Raw genomic sequence first — 6,209 nt, 5'->3', positions numbered from 1 at the left:
TCTTCTGCCTCTTTAGGGACAGGTCAAATACCTGGACCTGGGTTCTCACCAGTCCATCCCGCGGTGCTCCTGCGCTAGTTCTTGTGCCTCACTGGGTTCCGTTGTGCTGTTGGAGCACCACCCTGGTCGACTGGAAGAGTCATTTTCCCCTGTGGACAGCAGGTCCACTGGCACCAGGTGGAGTCGCTTCTCCCAGTGTCCTGGGGGCCAAACCCCGATGACAAGGGAGGCGAAAACTCACCATCTCCGATCCCAGACGAGCCCCAGAAATGTTTCAGGGTACTTGGACAGAGAGACAGGACACCGAGGCAATAAGCAGGAAGTAGCGTTTATTGGTGCCAGCACCAGCTTAGCAGATTCACATCCAAAGGCTGAGCCCCCATCACAGCGGGGCTTTCTCTTTTATACACATCTTATACTTCTTCATAGTTACAGGCTTGCATGTTTTTCCTATATAAGGAAAGTGTATTTTGATTGATTGGAGGGCCATAAGGGGAAATGAAAAACTTTCAACCATCCTAGGAAGTGGTTAGCTTGGGCCTCGCTACCACACTTTGGCGGAGAGTGTAGAAAGAATTCAACACACACAAAGTTAGAGTAAAAAGGAAAAATTATTAGAAAAGGGGAAACACTCCACAGAGTGTGGTCTCCTCTCAGAGGCAGAGAGTGAGAGGGACCCTGAGTGTTCAAGGAATTCAGTTTATATACCCTTCTTTAGTTCCTGTTTCTTTTGATTTGTACCTACAGCGAGAAGGGGCAAGGGGAAGACTATGTAGCCTGAAAGGTGTGCTGGCAGTTCCCAGCCTTTACTCCATAGGTTCTCCATGGTTTTAGTCATAGGGGATGACTAAATTTTATTTATGTAGTGCAGCCACTTAAAGACTCTGTTGTTTCTGTTTCCCCTTCACGGGTGTGGGGAAATAGGTTATTAGCAATCCTAGTAGAAACCTTCCTTCGTTCTGAAGGTGTCCTCCTGGCCTGCCTGCAGGGCTGATTAGCACATTGCAGTCTCTGAATGTAGCTTGATTAACATTTTAGTTCTCTTGCTTCTTCCCTACATTAACTTTCTGCACAGCACATATGTCTGTCAGCTTAGATGTTTCTACTGGTTGTTGATCTTTGATGTATATAATCTCTGAGTGTATTATATGGACCTCATATACCTAGAAAACTATGATGTGTGGCCTTTTAGCCCTTGCAGGGCCAAGGTGATGTGAGAGAGAAGAGGGGCTGTGGGAGATGATGCTCTTCCTCACCTCTGGTGGTTAAGTGAATATGGAAATTGTTGAAGTAATGTGGATATGCCTGCCATTGTGTCTGTCTGATAGCAGGGCATGAGTGAGTTGTGGCAATTATTACTGTGCATGTTAATATACATTTAAAATTACGTTTCCAGGCATTTAGTTGTATGACTTTATCTTTTAAAATTTACAGTACAGCTAAGAGGCATTTTGATCTTCATTGATATAATTTCCTGCTGAGTTTCCTAAAATGTCCAGGCTGAGATGTAGGCAGAAGAGGCCAGAATTGGCTCTTGTTGGCAGTTAATAGACAGGAAAAGCTTCCATAAAACATAAAATTGCCATTGGCTTAATTTTTTTAAGGTCACTCAAGAAGGCTGTATTTGGCACCACTGTCTTGACACAATAATTACCAGCAATAAGCTTAATGTGAAGGCATGGCAGTTGGAACTGCAAATGACTTCCTTGAAGGAAAATTGTAAACAGCCTATCTTGGAAAGTTTAACTTTCTAGAGCAACAATGCACACTTCAGCCAATAAATGCTTAGGGGTTAATGACCATTGTAGAATTTGTATTTAAAGCTGCCCGTTGATTATGCCTGAATAGCCAATATCCAGACTGCAGGAATGTTGGGGTCTTGCCACATCAAGCCTTCTCATTCATTACCATCATGCTTACGCTTACTGAGTTCTACTCTGTGTACAGGTAAACTGCAAGGTCAAAGCCCTTATACATGTTGTTTAATCTTGGCAACTCACCTGTTGGATGGGTATAAGAAAGTTGAGGTTCAGAGAGGTTAAGAGACCTGCTCATTTAGTGGAGAAGCCTAAATGCAAACCTCAAACCTGTGCACTTTTCTCCTTGTACTATTTTAATCTTTGTCATGAACTAATTTTTTTTTCCTCCCAGTTTAGTCATTTGCATATTTGATTGGCTTTTTATCTAATGACCAGAAGAAAATTGGCAGACAACTCTAACAAGTGTGTTCTGTGTACTAAAAACTGTCAGGTGCCTTAGGTTAACTTAAAATAAAAAAAAATAAAAATTTAAAAAAGGTCTTTCAAAGTAAGAGGCAATAAGCGATTGCTTGAGATCAATAAGAATAGCTATTAGGAATGCACTGATTCAGGCAGAAGCCCAAATAGTGTTCTGATTAGGAGACAAAGGCAATGGGTATTTGGGAAGGGGAAGGGGAACAATTACATCAACAGAAAGAAGACATTTCTATTGGTGCAGATAAGCTAACATAGTGATGTTAATTCTAAACAATGTTTTCAGTTTTCAGCAGTAGTCATAATAACTGCTTTCTTATTATCTTTGCAAACAGTTATTTGGGAAACAAGGTTATCCTAGGCCCAGTTCAAAGGTTATTTTGCCCTATTTTAACATTTTAGGGACTTGAGACATAAGATGTGTAAGGCAGTTCCCCTGACATGACACCTCTGTCTCCATTTTAAAGTGAGTGGCTCCATTTATGTATTGTTTACAAGCTTCTTCCATGTTGTAGCATGTATCAGAATTTTCTTCTATTTAAGGCTGAATAATATCCTACTTCGTGTATAGCAATGATTATTAATGACTTGTGGATGCAGTCAAGTCTGGCCTTAAAGTATTCGTTATTTCCCAGTGAACACACTCAGTAAAAGCCCTCAGAGACCTCTTCTCTGCTACCTGACGATGGATATAGAAAGATCGGCTTGGCATAACTCATGTTTTGAAGAGCTAGGAGAGGAAACTCAATTAAAATACAATAACCTTCACTATGGAAAAGCAAAATTAAAAATAAACTAACAACTCTTAATTATCATTGTGGTATAATAAAAAATATATATTTGGTCTCTGTCCCTTAAAACTCTTGGGATTTCTTGGGTGGTAAAAGTTATAAGAGCACCTTTGTTATTCATAGTAAGTCCCTTTCAACCATACTTGAGATTATGCTGATAACATGACTCTAGGTTTGCCCTTAGATAGCTTCAAGATGGGGGCTGGTTGTCAAATTTCCACATTAAAAAAAAAAAACATCTAAACCTGTAGAAAATTTTAATGAGCTTATTTGACAATTGCTGAGAAGCAAAATCTCAACAGGTTAAGAAAATGTTCCAGAGAATGGCAGTTTTGTAGCTTATTTTCTACATTAGAATCAAAGGAGACGTAAGGAGGGTTACATGAAATCCATTTGTCACCGCTGGGGTGGTGTGAAATCCAGCATAGCCCCAGTGGCATGGGGGAGAAGAAGGAAGACGGTGGCATTGTGCATTGTCCCTTGGTTCTTCCCCACCAACATAGCAAAGAATTATAGGTCTGCGAGATTTAGAAAAGGTAAGATTTATTGAAAGTACATTTTAGAAGGAGACGGGCCATACTTGGGAAGGCTGCAGCTCTGTAGAATTTAGGAGGTAAAGAGATAAGATAGTACTCCTCCCAAAAGCAGGAGCAGGTTTCCAGCCAGGAGAGCTGTAACACTGTAGAAATGGGAAAGTCTGTTTCTATTTGGGCCATGATGGGCCATGATGTGGTTACCTTGACTGACAGTTGGCTGCTATATAACTTTGTATGTGTGGTTACCTTGACTGACAGTTGGCTGCTATATAACTTTGCCTAGTGTGCGTGTGTGTACCCAGAACTCAGTCTATTATAATTAGATTCATGAACTTCCAGGCATACTCATGATATTATAATGATGGTATAAAGAGGCTGAAGTTATAGGCAGTACTTTCTGCACATGTGTTTGTAGCTGGTTTAGCCAGCAGCTTTTATGGCCTTTGTGCTCTAGGATTTGGAGTAATTTATAACCCTAAAAGGGAGGTGTTTCTGGGAGGTCCTTAAGGAAGGTCATCAAAGGAAGTTTCTATGGTTACAGAGCTGGGCCTTTGCTCCTGCCACTTCTGCCTGACTATCTAACACATTGGTGGTAGATTAAGGGAGCGGGAAAAAGCAAAGAGGGAAAATCTCTGGGACTGGATAAAAAGTAAAATGGAGGGACACATACTTCTTTTACATTGGTGGGTATGAGAGAGTTAATAATATTTACAGCACAAGGGATTACTCTGACATTCCAAGGGTGTATTATCTTAGATGCAAAAAGACAATAGACAAGCTTACTTAAGGTACAAACTGACCCTTGTCAAGAAAGCTACAGGTTTAGGATGTGACTGCCTACCATGGCCTACTTTTAGTTAGGAATTTTTATGTTCAGACCATACTACGTGGTTAATTTCAGCCTCTGAGTTTGTAGGGCCCACCATGCTGGCCTTTCGTGAGCTTGTCAGGTTTATGATGTGGCCCCTTTTTCATCCACATAGAAGAACCAACCATGTAATTAGAAAGTTGGGAGTTTCAGCCCTCCCAATCTCTAGGAAGGATAGAGGGCTGGAAATTGAATTCAATCACCAATGGCCAATGAGTTAATCAATTATGCCTATATAATGGAATCTCTATTAAAACCCCTAAACAGCAGGGCTCAGAGACCTTCCTGGTTGGTGAATACATTTAAGGACTAGAGGTGAGTAGAGCACCTTGAGAGAGAGCATGGAAGCTCCTCCCCTTGTTCCTATGCATCTCTTCTATTTGGCTATTCTTGACTTGTATCCTTTATAATAAATCAGTAAACATAAGTAAAGTGTTTTCTTGAGTTCTATGAGTCATTCTAGTGAATTATTGAAACTGAGGAGGGAGCCATAGGAACCTCTGATGATCCATCAGAATTATGGGTGGGCCCCTAGGACTTGCAGTTGGTTTCTGGAGTGCATGTAATCCTGTGGAACTGAATTCTTACAGTTGTGGGGTCTGACTCTAACTCTAATCAATTAGTACTGGAATTGAAATGAATTGGTGGACACTCAGTGGTGTCAGAGAAAATCTAAGAGTTGGTGCCAAAACCACAATACAGGCAATCCTTTTCTCTAGCTCCAAAAGGAGACATTTGTGGGAAAGGAGCTTGGTCAGGCAGGCCTGCTCAGTGTATCTGGTGCTTATTAGGCACTCAGAACCTGAAAAAGAAATGTTTATTTAAAATAAGTATTGCTGAAATGCTTTGCAACATGGGGACATCTAGGACACTCTAGTAAAAGTTATGGGACATTTACCTAAGATTCTAATTTGAAATCGTTATCTATGCTCTTCACATTGAAGTTAGTCCCACATGACAGGAGAAGCCATTCTAAGTACAATATAAAACCTGTATTAAAAAAAAAATGCTGTTTGCTCAATTATTTGCAACTCTCTCCAAATCAGACACAAAAATCTTCATGCAAATTGTGTAGAGATAAACGTGTTAGCCAGAGAGATGATGGATGAATAAGGAAGACAAACTGTTCAAAAAGAGGCTGTTTCAGTTTGCTGTCTTGAGACAATGGTTTTCCAGTTAGAATAGTGACTGTCATCAAGGAAACAGGTTACCAATACAAAGGACATTTTCCACCTGAGGCCTCCTTTTCAGTGTCTTCTGGACAGGATATGAAATCTGAATCAATACATTCTGCAGGGAATTCTAACACCACCAAAGTCTTAGATACCCTGGCTTCTGGTATGGACTTGTGTCCCCCCAAAAATTCATATGTTGAAGCCCTATCCCCAGTGTGACTATATTTGAAGATAGGGTCTTTAGATGACTAAGGTTAAAAAAAGATCATAGGGTGGGGCCATAATCCTATAGAACTATGCCCTTATAAGAAGAGTGCTACAGATTACTCTCCCCGCTGCACCTTTACTCCCTGCACCAGGTAAGAACACACTAAGAAGGGCCTAACTACAAGCCAGGAAGGAAGGGAGCTCTCTCACCAGGAACCAAATTGGCTGGCACCTTGATCTCAGACTTCCCAGCCTCTAGAACTGTAAGAAATAAATTTATATTGTTTATACCACCCAATTTTTGTGGTACTTTGTTATAGCAGGCTGATTCAGCTAAGATAATTCATGTGTTAGCTACAGAGAAGAGACCTTCATTCCAGACATGCAATCTATGGTGT

This window comes from Pteropus vampyrus, unplaced genomic scaffold (assembly GCF_000151845.1).
Source record: "Pteropus vampyrus isolate Shadow unplaced genomic scaffold, Pvam_2.0 Scaffold87, whole genome shotgun sequence".
In the NCBI taxonomy this organism is placed as follows: Eukaryota; Metazoa; Chordata; class Mammalia; order Chiroptera; family Pteropodidae; genus Pteropus; species Pteropus vampyrus.
This window is presented reverse-complemented; position numbering follows the sequence as displayed.